Source organism: Chiloscyllium plagiosum, chromosome 2, assembly GCF_004010195.1.
Source record: "Chiloscyllium plagiosum isolate BGI_BamShark_2017 chromosome 2, ASM401019v2, whole genome shotgun sequence".
NCBI classification, from domain to species: Eukaryota; Metazoa; Chordata; class Chondrichthyes; order Orectolobiformes; family Hemiscylliidae; genus Chiloscyllium; species Chiloscyllium plagiosum.
This window is the reverse complement of record NC_057711.1, coordinates 116,115,250-116,132,524: the sequence shown is the minus strand read 5'-3', so window position 1 is coordinate 116,132,524 and position 17,275 is coordinate 116,115,250. Positions and strand designations below refer to the sequence as shown.

Genomic DNA, 17,275 nt, shown 5'->3' with positions numbered 1-17,275 from the left:
AATGAATAGAATTAAACAGCAATAAGTCTCCTGGACCTGAGAGATATTAAAATTAGCTAGAGTTAGAGGATGCACCGATAGAAATTTTCTAATAAAAGAGGCATACAAAACTGAAAAAGTAATATTCTCTTTTAAAAAGTAAAGGTAACCATTGACTAATTAGATATTTTCTCCAATGTCATGTTAACCTATTATAAAGATTTAATAGAAATTACATGCATTTCAAAAATACATATGATCAAGTAGAGTAAGCACAGTTTCATGAAGGGGAAATCATGCTTGACAAACTTAATAGGGTGCTTTGAGGAGGTAGCAAGCAGGATGGATAAAGGGGAAGCAGTGGATGAAACATATTTGGATTTCCATACCTAATTGGTAAGGAAGCACTCATTAGACTAAACAATGTAAAAGCCACTGTATTGGAGAGGGTATATTAGCATAGATACAGGATTGGCTAACTAACAGACTTGAATAAGTGGGGGCCTTTTACAGATGGCAACCTGTAACCAGTAGAGTGCCACAGGGATCAGTGCTGGGAGCACAATTGTTTACAACATTAATGACTTGGGTAGCCAAGTTTGTGGCGGACTCACAAATAAGTGGGAAAGCAAGTGGTGAGAATGAGTCTAGAGATACAGACAAGTTAAGCAAGTCTACAAAGACTTGCTAGATGGAATATAACATGGGAAATGTGAGGTTATGCAATTTGACAGGAATAATGGATGAGGTTAATATTTAAATGGGGAAAACTGAAACAAGGTGCAGCTCATAGGGATTTGGTGGTCCTTGTGCACATACCTCAAATCTAGCATTCACCTTCAGTAGATCATAAGGAAGGCAAATGGAATGTTGGCCTTCATTTCAAAAGGAATTGAATAAAAAGAGTCTTGCTAAGCACGAGTTAGCCCACACCTAAAATAGTGATCAGTTTTGGTCTGCTTTTTCTAAGGGAAAGATAAACTGACATTGGAGACAGTCCACGGAAGCTTCACTCAGCTGATTCCAATGTGGAGGGACCACCTTGAACAGGACAGGCTGGGTCTCTACTCACTGGAGTTTAGTAGAATGAGAAGTAATTTTATTGAAACATACAGGATTCTTGGGGAACTTTACAGGGTGGTTCCAAAAAAAAGGTGATTTCCTGTTGTCTAGGACCAGAAGGCATAATCTCAGAATAAGGGGTCGCACATTTGAGATAGATGAGAGAAATTCCCTTCAGGGTAATGCATTTGTGGAATTATTTGGAGGGCTGTTGAGGCAGGTCATTCAAGGAATTCAAGGCTGAGGAAAAAACAGATTTTTAATCAGTAAGGGGAATCAAGACTTATAAGGAAAGTGCAGGAAAGGAGTTGAGAATTTCAAATACCATGATTGCATTGAAAGGTGGAGCTGACTTCATGGACTGCTTCTGCTCCTTTTTCTTGTAGTCTTCATTTTTTAAATTCACTCGTGGGTGTTGCTGCTCATCGCTAGTCACCTGTGAGAACGGGGTGATGAGCTGTCATCTTAAGCCTCTGAAAGTCCATGCATTGCAGGTTGATCCATGATGCCCTTAGAGGGAATTCCAGTATTTTGATCCAGTGAAAAACTAGCTGTCTGTCCTCCCAAGAGGATGAAAGGAATCCTGTGGTCACAATTTCAGGCAAGCTCAGTGGAATTTTCCCTGCTTAATGTTTATCCTCCAACTTGTTGGCTATAAAATGCTTTGAAATATTCAGATCACTAATGGGCATACACAAAGTCTGCGTTTTTTTTGTGTGAAGATTTGTAGCTCGGGTTGTAAGTTTACTCGCTGATCTAGAAGATTTGTTCTCGGACATTTCATCACCATGCTAGACAACATCATCAGTGAGTCTCCATTGAAACGCTGATGTACTGTCCTGCTTTCTATTTGTCTTGGACTGTTTGGTGAGTGATATCACTTCCAGTTCTTTGAGAGATTGGCAAATGGGGTCCAAATCAGTGTTGATGTAGTTCTGGTTTGAATGCTGGGCCTCAAGGAACCCCCGTGCATGTAGTTTGTTATGACAAGGGTAAACCCTTCTACTAATGTGAACCAGACCCACAGTAAAACTCACCTCATAATCTGTTAAAATGAGTGACCAAGAGCTACAAAAATACTTCCATGTAAAGTAGAAAATTTTAACAATTTATTCTTTAACTCAGAAATAAAAGAACATTAAACAACAACTATCTACACAGTAATCCTCTGTCTAATCAAATTATCTACCTCCCACTCTCCAACAACACACTGATCTGCTAAAACCCCCCAATTAAGTTTACAAAAAATCAACTTTCAAAACCAGGCAGTTATCACTGTTTCCTTTGGTATCTTTCTCTGTACTTTCCTGGGTCTTTTCTTTGGTCTTCTGCTTCATAATTTGAATATGAAAAGGTACCTTTCAGAGAAGGGCTCTGCAAGCTGTATCTGCGTTGGTTGGTGCTCTTTGCCCTCTAGCTAACTGTTCAAAATGTCCGATTTTATGTATCCCAAAACATCCGACCATCTCATTGGTTTGTCAAAGCATTAAAATTAAAAGTTGATAAGGATTTTGGTATTTTGTGGCATAATTTAAACTGGCTGAATTTGAATACCATGGCAACTCAGTTCCAGCTATTTGTTTCACAACCAAGTGGTGCATTTTTTAATTGTTCAGCACACTCTGTGCCTTCAGTCTGAGCCAGCTTCTACACTGTCATAACACTTTGTTTAACCTGTCCTAGTTGAACTGGTGCCCCTCATTGTCAGTGTATGGATACCAGTGATAGTTGGTCATGTCTTTTAGTGGCTAGTTTCCTACCAGTCTGTCCAATTTTAATGCTTATTGCAGTCATGCAACGAACATTACATTGGACAGATGGGCAGGAAACTAGTCACCAGGATACATGAGCACCAACTAGCCAATAAAAGACATGACCAACTAGCACTAGTATGCTTGCACACAATGAGGGACACCAGTTTGACTGGGACTATACATCCATCCTGGGACTGTCTAAACAAAGACACAGGAATTCCTAAAGGCCCAGCACTTAAACCAGAACTCCATCAACAAATAAATCAATTTGGACCCCATTAACCAACCGTTCAAAGAAGAAGTGATATCACTCACCACAACAGTCCAAGACAAATAGAAAGTGGGACAGTACACCAGTGCTTCAATAGAGGCTCACTGTTACCTAGCATGGTGACAAAAGATCGGAGAACAAATCTTCCAGCGTAGCAAGCAAAGTTACAACCTAAATAAACATCTCTTTTTCAATCTTAACTGCCTCAAGGCATTTAGGCTTAACTCCAGTGTGATACTGGAGTCACATGTAGACCAGATGAAATGGTGAGAGAATTTTCTACCTATGAAGGAATCTAGAAGAAAAAGCATGATTTTTTAAAACATTGGGTGTCTCCCATTAAGACTAGGAAAAGCAGGAATTTCTTGAGAGTCACCAACATGTGGAATTGTCTCCACAGAGCAGTGGAGGCTGGGTCATTGGGTACAGTCAAGGCTACGTTGGACTGACAAAAGGGTCCAGGGTTATGGGAGATAGGCATAAAACAAGTTAAAGCCACTTCAAAATCAGCCATGGTCTTCATAACTACCAAAACAGGCTCAACAGTCCAAAAGGGCTTTTGCCCGAAACGTCGATTTCCCTGCTCCTCGGATGCTGCCTGAGCTGCTATGCTTTTCCAGCACCACTCTAATCTAGACTCAACAGTCCAAAAGCCGCCTCCTGTTTCGATTTCTTCACTCCTTTTCACAGGAGAGTGGCGACAAATCATTAGTGTCCAGCTTTGGGCACTTATTTCCTGCCACCATCCCGCAGCCAGGTAGAATTCTATTAAAAAGATTAAATTTCACAAACTGTCGCAGGATCCGAATCCACAGTCACTTTGCAGCTATTGCAGTACAGCCTCCACTCTGTTGCAGGCTTGCCTCTTAAGCAGAGGCATCAATTCATTAGTGAGGCCTCCCCAAAGGCATGACCAAAATTAATTTCATTTACAATACCACCCCTCAAATATCAGCCAGAGGTGACCTTCACTGCTTCGCTCTACATTTCATTCAGCCCCAGTTTCCAAAGAAAGGATTATATTGCTGCTATCAGGCCCTGTCATGGGGCTGTCCCCAATGCAAAATAATTGTCACACAGTCCTGCTGTTACCCTGACAAATGATCAGTGTTTAGCGGCGCAGCTTATTCCCCAGGCCAAGCTCCTTTGGTCACAGAAGCAGACTGTATCCATTATGCAGTGATCTCAAATTTACCTTTGCGAAGAACCAGCAACCATTTCACACTTTTTATCAAAAACAGGCATGTATTGATTTACTAGCTGTGTTTTTTTAAAAAATCAGCTTTAGCTCAACTGGGTGGACTCTCACCTGAGACCCACTTGAGGCTTGAGCACAAACCCAGATGACCCTGTCAGGCGGGCCATCTTGCAGCTGGGATGTTTAAATGAGGTTCCTTTTCAAATGGACAATAAGACCTTGCCTGAATATTATTCTGAAACAGAGCTGAGCATATCCCTAGGTGTTCTGGATAATATACAATTCACCAACCAACACTTCTAAAGTCAGATTATCTCCTTGCTGCTGTGGAAGCTTGCTGTACACAAATTAGCTGACATGCTCCATACAAGAGTGACTTCTCCAAATTCTTCTCCTTATTACTTGATGGCTGCCACATTATGACGAAGGCCCTCATTTTGTTGTGGGATCAGGCAAGGAGGCACATGCCAGAATGAAAAGCCAAGCCAGAACAGAGACTGTGTACCTAATGCTGTGGTATTAGACTGGTATCTCGTCAGACAACTGAGCTAACTTCACACACCCCATCCCCACCCCAAAGAAAAGCTGCCACAATATATAAGTAACTTCCTTTTTTTCAAAAATAACTGGAATATGTCTTGATTTATTGGCTGCCAGAACCGCATGCAATTTATTTCTTTACCTTTTAACTGAAGGTAAGGACAGCGTGGGTCTGCCTGGAGGTTGTAAAGCAATCAAGCTGAGAGTCAGGGCACCCAATTACCAGTATTCATTCATCAGGTTTGCTGCATTTCTAAAGATGAGTAATTGCAAGGGAAGAGTTGCCATTAAGGAAAGATTATTTTGAAACACAGAAAAATCGATGTATAGTTAATGTTCCTGGGCTTTTAACCCAGAGCTGAGAGTTAAAATCACATATGGACAGTCTGTATTTTAATTTGATGTTGAAATAAATCACAAAACTGGCCATGGTCAGTAATGGCAACTTGAAACTGAGATTAATGTAAAAACCCATCTGGTTTACTAAAGTCCTTCAGCAAAGTTGGCATGTTCTCCTCACCTGCTCAACCTATAAGACCAGACCCACAGCGATTCTTAACTGCCTTTGGAAATGGTCTTTATAAGACATCAGGATGTATCCAAACCATTACAAAAACTCCACTCCTAATTGGCAGCAAAAGGGTTTTGGGATGATGAATAAATGACCAAGCCAGAAAGACTCGCATCCTGAGAATGAGAGAATATCACCCAAGGAGGATTTAAAAAGAATTCACCTTCCTCTAAACCCCCACTATCTTTTCATTAACCTGTAGTTTTCATAACATCATAAACTAATTTCACTTTATTAAATAATACCATGCACATCAGGGCAGGAGTTCAAAACTAATGAGTAGGGGCAGAATCAGTAAGCAAGGTGATACAGACATCCCAGTTTGTTTGGGACTGGTCTGGCTTTTCCCACTGTCCCTATGAAGTTAAAGGGCTATGTTGCGGGAGGAGCGGGGTTTGTCTTGCAGGCAGGATGTGATAATCTAATCATACTCTAAATACTGTAAAGGAATAACCTAATCTCTCATTTGTTTCTGGAAATAATTTAATCCATTTCCACTGTTTTTGGGTGGCATGTGACTATGGGGGAGTGGCAGGGGTTTGGGTCTTTTGTGCATAACTGACTGTGATGTAAAACCCTGTGTAAAGGGAGGATGGTTCCCTTGTTCAGGGAGCCTCACTTGACATGCTCCACAAGCATCAGAGTATTAAGTGATCCTCCAAAAGCTTAGACTTGCTGAAATAAATCATGGCTCTTGACAGAAGTTGGCATTGTTGCAGTTGTATCAAGCATGTAAGAATCTCAAGAAGGCAACATAACATTTGGTGACAAGAGTGGGATTCCAACATTTATGGAGCTTCTAGGCAGATTAAGTGATCACCTGTGTGACGGTAATGAGAGACAGATGGGCCCACTAAGATTTACCTTGATCTCCCTCACTAAACCCTTCATCCCCTGGGATTCTGCAGTGATGGAATTTCTGAAATAACTTACTCACTTGTATGCCAACCAGTTAGCCCCAAGGAGGTTAGGGACCCCTGGAAGTTGGTGATTAGATCTCTCTAATCATGGGATTTGAGGCCCCAGAACATAGTACATATGATAAAGGATAATGTCTGTCTCAATCAACCTGCCTCAGACCAATGGAAAATTTCCCCACATTAAGGTCAGGACACTGAAGAGGGTGTGGAGTTTAAGGGCACTTTAAATAGAGATAAGTTAGGAAGTTGAGACTTCAAAAATGGGACAACATTTGAAAAAGTGTTGAAACTACTCTGCTTCAGTTATGCCGGGATGACATCGCAAAATGAGGAATGGGCTAGGCTCCTGTCAGGATACTTAAATTGGGAAATGAAATTTGACGATAGGAGAAACTTGCGACATAGATAAATCTTTAAAAGCAGAGGAGGCAATTTGGAAACATAATAGGGGGACTAAAGTGGAAAACATTAATATCCACATGGAGAGACTACTGAGGAAATAACAAATCTAAACAGGCCAGCTGGAAGAATAACCACAGAGGGATCAGTGTGGTCATGAGGGAAGCCCTAAGTCTTGGGTGGAGGTGAAGAGTCAGTGTGGGGATTGAGTAAACAAGGAGGAAAAATTGAGAAAGGAGAGACAAAAAGGGATCAGCGTTGAAACACCAATCCGGACTATTGCATGGGAATAAGGTGGAGGTACCTCCTGACATGTCTGGTCTGCCAATCCTTCAAAATAAGGACACAGATGGCCACATCAGGGCGGCACAGTGGCTCAGTGGTTAGCACTGCTGCCTCACAGCACCAGGGTCCCAGGTTCGATTCCAGCCTCAGGCAACTGTCTGTGTGGAATTTGCACATTCTCCCCGTGTCTGCGTGAGTTTCCTCTGGGTGCTCCGGTTTCCTCCCACAGTCCAAAGATGTGCAGGTCAGGTGAATTGGCCATGCTAAATTGCCCATAGTGCTAAGTGCATTAGTCAGAGGGAAATGGGTCTGGGTGGGCTACTCTTCGGAGGGTCAGTATGGATTGGTTGGGCCAAAGGGCTTGTTTCCACACTGTAGGGAATCGAATCTAATGTGGAATTCTGACCTTGGACACTTATTCAGAACTCACGATGTCTGAAATCTCCTCCAAACCCATCCTCCCCAAGCAATTGACCATAATCAAATGTGCTACCCACGTAATGGACAATAAGAATACTGGCAATGCCAGAGCTGATCAAGCCACCAAAAATGCAGTAAAAGCTCAATTCTATTGTCCTCTGAACCAGCAGGTGCTAAATAGATCATCTGCCTCAAACAGGTACACCAGACATTGTCACTGTGCAGTGTTTACAGGGAGATGCCCCTGACCCTGAAAAAAAAAACAAATGGGTGTTTGCACTCTGCGTCAAAGGCCTCTGGGTCACTCCAGTTGGCCAAATGTGTACACCCGAATCTTTGTTACCAATGTTTATTGACTGTATTCATTCTGATACCTTCCTGGTCAAGGTGGGCAAAGAGAGGAAATGCAAGGATACTTTCAGCAGCTAACATCGTCTCTAACATCTCTCCATTCACAGGTAAAGCATGTCTTCAGACCACCACCTGTCCCTCCAACTTGACTGAAGTCCCACTCCACTTACCGAACCCTCTGGAAATGTCACCCATTGCACACTCAGCACCAAGTCACATTCCTGGGAATTTTGCTCAGCACTTCTGATAGACAATTAACTCTGGAACATATTGCACTCATTCTGGTGACCTGTACACTTTACCAGCACCACCTGCCCAGAGGAGGGTGACACAACAGATTCAATCAGCTTCCCAGTCACAAGCACAAACTGATGAAGCCGACAGTGAAGAGGTTCATATGCTTTCCATCAGTGGCCTTCCTATGGATATTAAACCACGTGAGCTTTACCTTCTCTTCCCTTCATTTAAGGAATATGCAGGTTCACTGGTCAAGCTAACATCAAAACAGCCAGTTGGTTTTGTTACACTTGACAGCAGTGCAGAAGCAGTAAAGAATGCATTAAACAGTATTCTATTTGATCCTGAAAATCCTCAGACTCTCTGGGTGGAATTTGTAAAGGTGAACAAGATGATAGCCAAAAGCAGCTACACCTAACCCCACAAATATGCATCCTGCCTTGGGAGCACACTTCATTGCGCATGACCCCTATGACCTTGCAGGAACAGCATTGATTCCTGCATATCCAGAAGTCTGGGCTCCCTATTGCCTGTACACAACAGAACTGACCCCTGCCATTCCACATACTGCGTTCACCTACCCTGCTGCTGCACTTCACACTCAGATGTGCTGGTATCATCCATCTGGAGCATCTCCACAAGGATGGAAGTCTCATCAGTTCAGTATTTAACTGATCTTATCCAAGAATTCAGATTTCTCCATGGACTGATACACATGGAGAGACTGGAATTTGTTTTCAGGTTGGACTTTACCGAAAGAGATTTTTTGGATAACTGGCTCACTTTCACTCAACTTGGAGGTGGAGTGATCAAAGGACTGGACTTAAGAACTTTACTGGTGAACATTTTTTCCCACAATTCTGTTATAATCACTGTATGCTGTGTCAATAACTTGCTTAAATAGTGGCTGTCAGATTCTTATAAATAAACTGGTAGCATCTTTGTTTCAGCCCCATTTACTTGGTTATCACGGAATGATAAAAGGAGAGAATGAGATGTTTAAAGGGTTGAATTGTTATGTTGACATGTAAGACATTGGATGTCTGGGGAGGGGAGGGTTTCTGTCTTGCAGGCAGGACGTGACAATCTAATGTTTTGAGGAATAACCTAATCTCATTTTGTTTCTGGAAATAATCTAATTGCTTTACTTTGTTTTTGGGTAGCATATGACTATGGGGGAGTGGTGGGGGTTGGATCTTGCATGCATGACTGACTGTGATGTAAACCCTGTATAAGGGGAGGATGGTTCCCTTGTTCAGGGAGCCTCACTTGACATGCTCCACAAGCATCACGAAGAGTGTTAAGTGACACTCCAAAAGCTTGTACTTGCTGAAATAAATTGTGGCTGTTCATAGAAGTAGGTATGTTGCAAGTGCATCACATCTTAATCTCAAGAACCTAATAGTGCCCAGGTGTCCAAATTGCTCCAAATTTGTTCAGCATCATTAAGTTTACCCCACCCTCAAACTCCACTTACTTTCACATGGGTCATTTTTTTGAACCTGATCATTATGTTGGAGGCTCAATCAGGACCTAGATACTTATGCCCAAGGAATATTTATATATAATGGTTAGTTATAGTAAAGGTTTGGTGAATTCTTCAATACCATAATATCCACATGTTTCTCTTTACCACAAGAAAATAAGTATTGCTGCATCAGTAGAACACATTGATGGAGGCAAACTCTCTCCAAAACCATATTGAACAAACATTTTATAGCTAAATGGACAGAAGTGAATAGTCTAGCACTTGTTTATTTCAGATTTTCATCAGTTGCTTATGAACCTGACCTAAAATCTCTTTAGCTGGTTTAATATCATCTTTTTTTCCTGATATTACTCCTCTGAAGCATCAAGGGCATTCATTGCAGTAAAGGCACTATATCAATGCAATTTCATGTTATCAGTTTTTGCCTCTACGTACAGGGTCTCTTATTCTAGTCACATCTCATAACCTTAATCTTCCCAAACAGTGAGAGGTTACCCGTGCCTAAAGTCCTCTCTGCAAATTATTTGTAGGTGAGACCTCAAACTCCAATCTCAATTGCAACACCAGTAATGTAACCATCTGTGCAATTACAATCACTGTATTGGAAAACTGCTTTAAAAAGGCAATCTCTCCTGATAGTGGTAACCTTGAGTTAGGACTGTGCAGGACAAACAGATCACAGCACAGTCCTGCATATTCTGCCTCAGTATAATCTTCAGAGTATACAGATTTTTTACAATTTTTCATCTCTGCCAATGACCACATTTGACTTGCATTGATATAGCGTTTTTACTGCATTCAAATGCCCCATGGTGCTTTAGAGGAACAATTTACACTGAGTCCAAGATGTATGTTCTCAAGGAGTGAAGGAAATAAAATGTCACAACTTGACCCAAGCAGCTGTAGTGATTAAAACTGGGCTACTCAGAGGACAGAACTGGAAGAATATAGTTCTTGGCAGATGTTATGGATAAAGGTCAACAAAAATAGGGACCAATTCCTGAACCCCTAATTCTGGCCATTGCTTCTTGTGTCATACAGTTCCCTTTACTATAGTTCTGATTAGGGAGCAAACCCTAAAAATGTCTCTAGTTCCCTCCCCTCAAGTCCTTTCTCTTTCTTTATTCACAGAATGAGAGTGTCAAACATTTATTACCTATGTCTAATTCTCCAGAGGGCAGTTGAGTCAACCACATTGCTGGGGGTCTGCAGTCACATGTAGGTTAGACCAGGTAAGAATGGCAGTTTCCTTCCCTAAAGGACATTAGTGAACCAGATAGGTTTGTCTGACAATGGATTCATGGTCGTCATTAGACTCAATTTCGGGGTTTTTTCTTATTGAATTCAAATTCCACCATCTACAGGGTGGGATTTGAACTCTGGTCACCAGAACATTATCTGGGTCTATGGATTAGCAGTTCAGCTGGCTGTGTCTTCAGTCATTCATTTCTACAGCAAAAAAGGGCCATTAATATCACTCAGCCACACCCCCTCCCCCCTCCCCCTCACACCCAAGGTCTCTGGCCAAATTTTCAACTGTCCTTCCTGAAATCTGCATTCATCTCTTTCCAACTGCTATATTTTGAAGCTCCTTCATTGTCTACATTAAAGACTATGTTGTTATTGTACATGATCTCTTTGGCCAAAGTATAAATTCCAGCAACTCCTCCCTGTGGCTCAGTGTTCACTGCTGGCTGACGTCTGGTTCTGTGAAGTGCCTTGGACTTTGATAGCAATGAAACTTTCAGATGAGGCATAAAAGCAAGGTCCCACCTGCTCTGACAGATGGAGGTAAAATATACCACTGCAAGATCACCGAAAAAGGGCAGTGTATAAAAATATCTCTCCCTTAATCCACTTCACAAAAACAGCATATTGTCCCATTGTCTGTGAGTTTGCTATGCACAAATTGGCTGCTGCAGTCCCAACATTATAATCATGACAAGCTCTTCAAAAGGATACTTAATTCACTGTAAAACTGCCAGATGATCTGACGACATAAAAGGTACCAAAGGAAGTGTTATAAACTAAGATGTGCTTTAAATCACAGCACAATGAGTGACTCATTGGGAGGTAGGGAATGCACTTGTGCATGACATTACTTTCTTTTAATGGAAAACGTCTGCCATTCTGGTCACCAGTTAGTAAGCAGTATGGGTGTTTAAAATGGGAAGACAAGCATGTGGTGGAGATAGGAAGAGAAAATACTGCTGATTGGGTGAGGTGAAGTAGTGTGGGAGGGGGTTTGCGCATTTCAGAGTTTAGAATACAGCAGTTGGGCTGAATGGACTGTTCTGCTGTAGAATCAATGATTGACGACACAGCAAGCAGCAGTGAAGCAAATGGGGGTTTGAGGCTGATTCAAACATCAGGCAATCAGAAGTGAACTACAGGGGCAAAACTGGAGTCAAATATTTGATATCTCGTGTCTTCTGGTGTGTTGCCTAATTTGGAAAATTCGCTGGGAATGAGCTACGATTTTACCCTCTCTCCAAACATTTTCTTTCTATTTTTTTCCTTTCTTAGTGATGGGAAGGTCTATAAATCCACTTCAAATTACACTGAAATGTTCCTTATTAACATCTATGTTTATACAACACCTCTACAGTGTGAAGATATGGAACATATTCAGGCAGTAAGAGCGTACTATTTTTAAACCATATTTCTGTTTGTTATAGAGTGTGAAATTATGCCACTGTCCCTAATGACACAGCAGCAGTTCATCACAGCCCTTCTATGTGATGAAGCATATTGACAATCATACAGGATATTTTTATCCTTGAGCATCTCCTGATTTTAATCTGACCAATATTGACAGCCATGCTTTCAGTTTCTTAGACTCAAGCTCAAAACTTCTACTCCTCAATCTCCCACTTTCACTCTTTCCCCCTCCCCTTTAAGTTGCTTGTTAAAGCCAAGATCTCTGAACAGGCTCCTGATTACTTGCCCTAATGTTACCTCACATGACTTCTCCATGAAGCACCCTGAGACAATGGGGCGGCACGTTGGCTCAGTGGTTAGCACTGCTGCCTCGCAGCATCAGGGTCCCGGGTTCGATTCCAGCCTTGGGCAACTGTCTGTGTGGAGTTTGCACGTTCTCCCTGTGTCTGTGTGGTTTTCTCCAGGTGCTCCGGTTTCCACCCGTGTTACAAAGATGTGCAGGTCAGGTGAATTGGTGAAGTCAGTCGATGCCATGTGATTGGAGGGTCCCAAGGCAGAACATGAGGTGAGGGTTTGGCAGTGGAGGAGACCCAGGACCTGCATGTCCTCGACAGACTGGGAGGGGGAATTAAAGTGTTCGGCCACGAGGCAGTGAGGTTGGTTGGTGCAGGTGTCCTGGAAATGTTCTCTGAAGCGCTCTGCGAGTATGCATTCTGTCTCCACGATGTAGAAGAGTTAATTTGTAATTATATTACTTTCCTCACCTAAACCCTAATGTGCCTAGTATCACAGAACTCTACAGCACAAAAGGCTATTTGGCCCATTGTGACTACACTATCAATTGTGTTTGTTCTTTCAAAAGGCTATCTAACAATGCCTCAATGCCTTTTTTTTCTGTATAACCCTGCACAATTTTCCCTAATACTTAGCCAATTCCCTTTTGCAAGTTACCACTGAATTTGCTTCATCTGTTAGTTCAGGCACGACCTTCCAGATCAGAGCAACTCACTGCATTAAAAAAATTCTTCTCATTTCCCCTCTGATTCTCTGGGCAGCTGACTTGGATGCTCAGTTAAATATTCAGCCTTGTTCTCATGTCGTTGAATCCCTCAGAACAGGTTTTTACGTCACATTCTACAAGGGAATGTGCAACCAGGGACTTTTTGAGTTTGAATCTGCATTATTTTTCCACATCAGGCATAATGCCCTGTGGGCGGCATGGTGGTACAGTGGTTAGCACTGTTGCCTCACAGCGCCAGAGACCCACAAGGGAATGTGCAACCAGGGACTTTTTGAGTTTGAATCTGCATTATTTTTCCACATCAGGCATAATGCCCTGCCTAATATCCCTCAGGGAGGGAGATCATGTGAAATACACAAGCTCCTTTTATTAGAGAATTTTGCCTCAGTAACCTTTAGGGAGACATCTCCAAAAACAGGTTGAGTGCAGCTCCAACAAGACTGAAGAAGCTTGACACCATCCAGGACAGAGCAGCCTGCCAGATTGGTACCACATCCACTGCCTTCAACATGCACTCCCATCATCACTGACATACAGAGGCAGCATTGTGTTGCATCTGTGAAACACATAGCAGCAACTCATCAAGGATCCTCCAACATCACCATCCAAATCCGCGATCTTATCAAGGACAAGGAAATAGGAATACCACCACCTGCAAGTTTCCCTTCAAGCTACATATTGTCCTGACTTGGAAATCTATTATCACTACATTAATGTTGTTGAGTCAAATCTTAGAACTCCTTTCCTAACAACAGGATATACTTACAACTTGTGCACTGCAGAGGGTCAAGAAGGGGCTCAACACCATCTTGTCAATGGGGAAGACACACAGTCCATGAACGAATTAGTAAAATGTGACACCAGCTTACGCATGATTGGAAGCTTCAAAGGGTTACCACAAAAAGGAGCTGGGCAACTCCTGGCATCCGAACAGCCATTCTTCCTCAAGTCAATGCCACCCAAGAACTGGGCATTTAATTCCAGAGTTGGTGTGCAAGCAAGAATGAAAAGTCCCGCCAGTTTGCCTGTGGAATGGGTAAGGTGTGAAGTTGTTCGAAGCTGTCCGTGCTTTAAATAAAGTACCATGATGTTGAAGTCTGATTTTTTCCGACACATCTGAAATGTTCTCATAGAGTAAGAACACTTAAAACTTGACCAATATGAGCTTCCAAGCTTTCAACATGACATCAAGGAGAGGCTGGTATGAAGCAAAAAATCCAGCAAAGAGCAATTGGGCCAAATGGTAGGTTTCTGTGGTACACATTCTCTTATATGCCAGGAATCCGCTCTTAACACCAAGACAGAAAAATATTTCAAATATGACCTTACGCAAAGGCAAACGTTATATATACAATTCTTGACTTCTGAATTCAATGTTGTGGCACTTCTTAAGTAAATTCTGACACATGTTAGTGAAAGGGAATTCATTTATATGTGTACCAAAGGCTTCCCTTTCAAAAAAAAGCCTTTGAAATGCAGAATCCCAATAAGTAAGCCTTTGACCAGAGTTTAGAAGAACGAAAGGTGATCTCATTGAAACAAACAACTCTTACACAGACCGTGACAGTACAGTTGGACAGGTTGTTTCCCCTTTGCTGCAGTGTCTGAACTGGAAACATAGTGCTGCATTTTGGCTGCCAGGACTATGGCTCAGAAATTTCCTGGTTCACTGGATCCAAGTTCCTGAGCATTCCCCCCCAAGTCATAGAATTGCTAACCCCAGAAAGGGATCATATGTTGCCATAGGGACAGGCAAGTACTACAGCAGGCTCATTAGAAGGCCCACCTCTGTTTTCCAGGACTTTGTCCCCAATTGTTTCAGAAGCCATTTGGCTCTCCAGCCCTCACATCTCCACACACAAGTCCCACCTCCCAAATTCAACGTCAACTCATGCCACCATCTCATCACCCCTCATCTCCTCCAATCATTCCAACTTAACAGCCACTTACCCAGCATGCACTCTGGGCACAGATCAGGATCTATGTGGACATGGGAAAAAAAAATTTAACAATCTAGTACAGCTGTTATTCCTGCTTGCTTGATAGTGCAGGGGATAAAAATCTTCCAGTCAAAGCTTTCAAATCTTAAGCGGCAGGGTGGCCCAGTGGTTAGCATTGCTGCCTCATAGCATCAGGGACCCAGGTTTGGTTTCAGCTTTGGGTGACTGTCTGTGTGGAATTTTGCATGTTCTCCCCTGCGTTTCCTCTGTGTGGGTTTCCTCTAGTTGCTCCGGTTCCCTCCCACAGTCCAAAGATGTGCAGGTTAGGTGGGCTAGCCATGGAAAATTTGGCATTACAGGGATAGGGTAGGGGGCTGGGTTTGGGTGGGATGCAGTTCGGAGGGTTGGTACAGACTCAATGGGCTGAACAGCCTCTTCCTGCTCTGTAGGGATTCAATGATTCTATTGTAAACCTCTAGTTTTAAAAAATGGTGTCTTTGTGCAGGTCTTTTGGATTTACTCAAGGGATGTGAGTATCTCTAGCTGGGCTGGCATTTATTACCCATTTCAAAAAGCACTGGAGAAGGTGCTGAGCTGCCTTCTTGAAGCTCTGCAGTCCATGTGATGTAGGAACCATGCTGTTAGGGAGGGAGTTCCAGTATTTAGACTCAGCGACCCTGAAGGAATGGTGATGCATTTTCAAGTCAGGATGGTGCATGGCTTTGCTTGCAGGTGGTGTGTCCACAAGGAGCTGTCCTTCTACAGTGGGTTTAGAGGAGCTGTCTAAAAAGCCTTGGTGAATTGCTCCAATGTATCTTGTAGACGGAGCACACTGCTACTACTGAACATCGGTGGCAAACAGTGTGGATGTGGTGCCAATCAAGCGGGCTGCTTTATGGTGTCAGATTTGTTGAATGTTGTTGGAGCTGCACTCATCCAGGCAAATTGGGGTGTATTCCATCACAACTCCTGCTTTATGCCTTGCAGATAGTGGTTAGGCTTTGGAGAGTCAGGAGGTGAATTACTTGCAGGATTTGAATGTCATTATTTATATGTCAATTCAGTTCAGCTTCTGGTCATTGGCAAGCCCAGGATGTTGATAGTGGGGGCTTCAGTGATGGTAATGCCACCAAATAGCAAGAGGGAATGGTCAGATTTTCTCTCATTGAAGATGGTCATCCGTGGCACTTTTTTGGGCACAATTTATTAACAGTTGCAGCTGTTTCTCACTCCCCATCCCTAAGTTTAATGGGTGGGGGAATTTTTTTAAAATCCTTTAGATCATGACAATTAAAGTCATTGGTCCTCCAAGAGTGTTTACATTTCCTTCATTGATTCGTGACTCCGAGATGCAGTTTAAGATCCTTGCATCAGCCAAACTGAGATTCTTCTCAAACTCGGTACTGAATTCAAATGACCTTGCAGAGTTGGGATATTCCCTCCTGGTTGAATTACATCCAGCTCCCTTTCCTCTAATGGCAAAAACTGCATATTCCCAATTCTGCACAAATCTGCTCTAGTCTCAGAGTAAGTGGATGGTGATTTCAAACTGAGATGCAGGGGAGTTTCTTCTCACTGAAGGTCTGGCAATCATTACATTTTTTTTGAATGATATTAGATGAGAGACCATTGGTCCTGAGGAGACCAGGGAAAACTCCCTAGTGTTCTATAGTGGATCTCCCTCTAACAGTGGCATGGGATCTACTACACAGTTTAACAGATTGTCATGTAAAATGTCATGGTGAGTGTCAATATTTGGATTGTGATCTGCTGCCTCTAATTTTCCCTCAACCTGCATTTATCTTCGTTTCTCAGTTTGGATAACTGCAGTTAATCTTCCCCACCTCTCCTTTATCTCTACCAGTGCAAAGTGCTTCTTTCATGCCAATATCAGCAGGTTGCGCCTTTACCCCTTAGCTCGAGAAAATTACATTTAAATATTACAATATAAACATAAAATATATTTTTAAAATATAATTTTTTTTAAAATTACAAATATATCAAGGACAAAAGGGTAGCTAGGGAGAGAATAGGGCCCCTCAAAGATCAGCAAGGCGGCCTTTGTGTGGAGCCACAGAAAATGGGGGAAGATACTAAATGAATATTTTGCATCAGTATTTACTGTGGAAAAGGATATGGAAAATATAGACTGTAGGGAAATAGATGGAGACATCTTG

General features: G+C 42.3%; 1 protein-coding gene and 1 pseudogene across 6 annotated transcripts in view; one reads left to right on the top strand and one right to left on the bottom strand.

The window, feature by feature from the left end:
* LOC122563194 (amyloid-beta A4 precursor protein-binding family A member 1-like) overlaps window positions 1–17,275 on the bottom strand; it is a 200,554-nt gene that overhangs the window by 98,488 nt on the left and 84,791 nt on the right. The gene's annotated exons all lie outside the window — the stretch shown is intronic.
* Window positions 7,411–8,925, top strand: LOC122557932 (annotated as a pseudogene).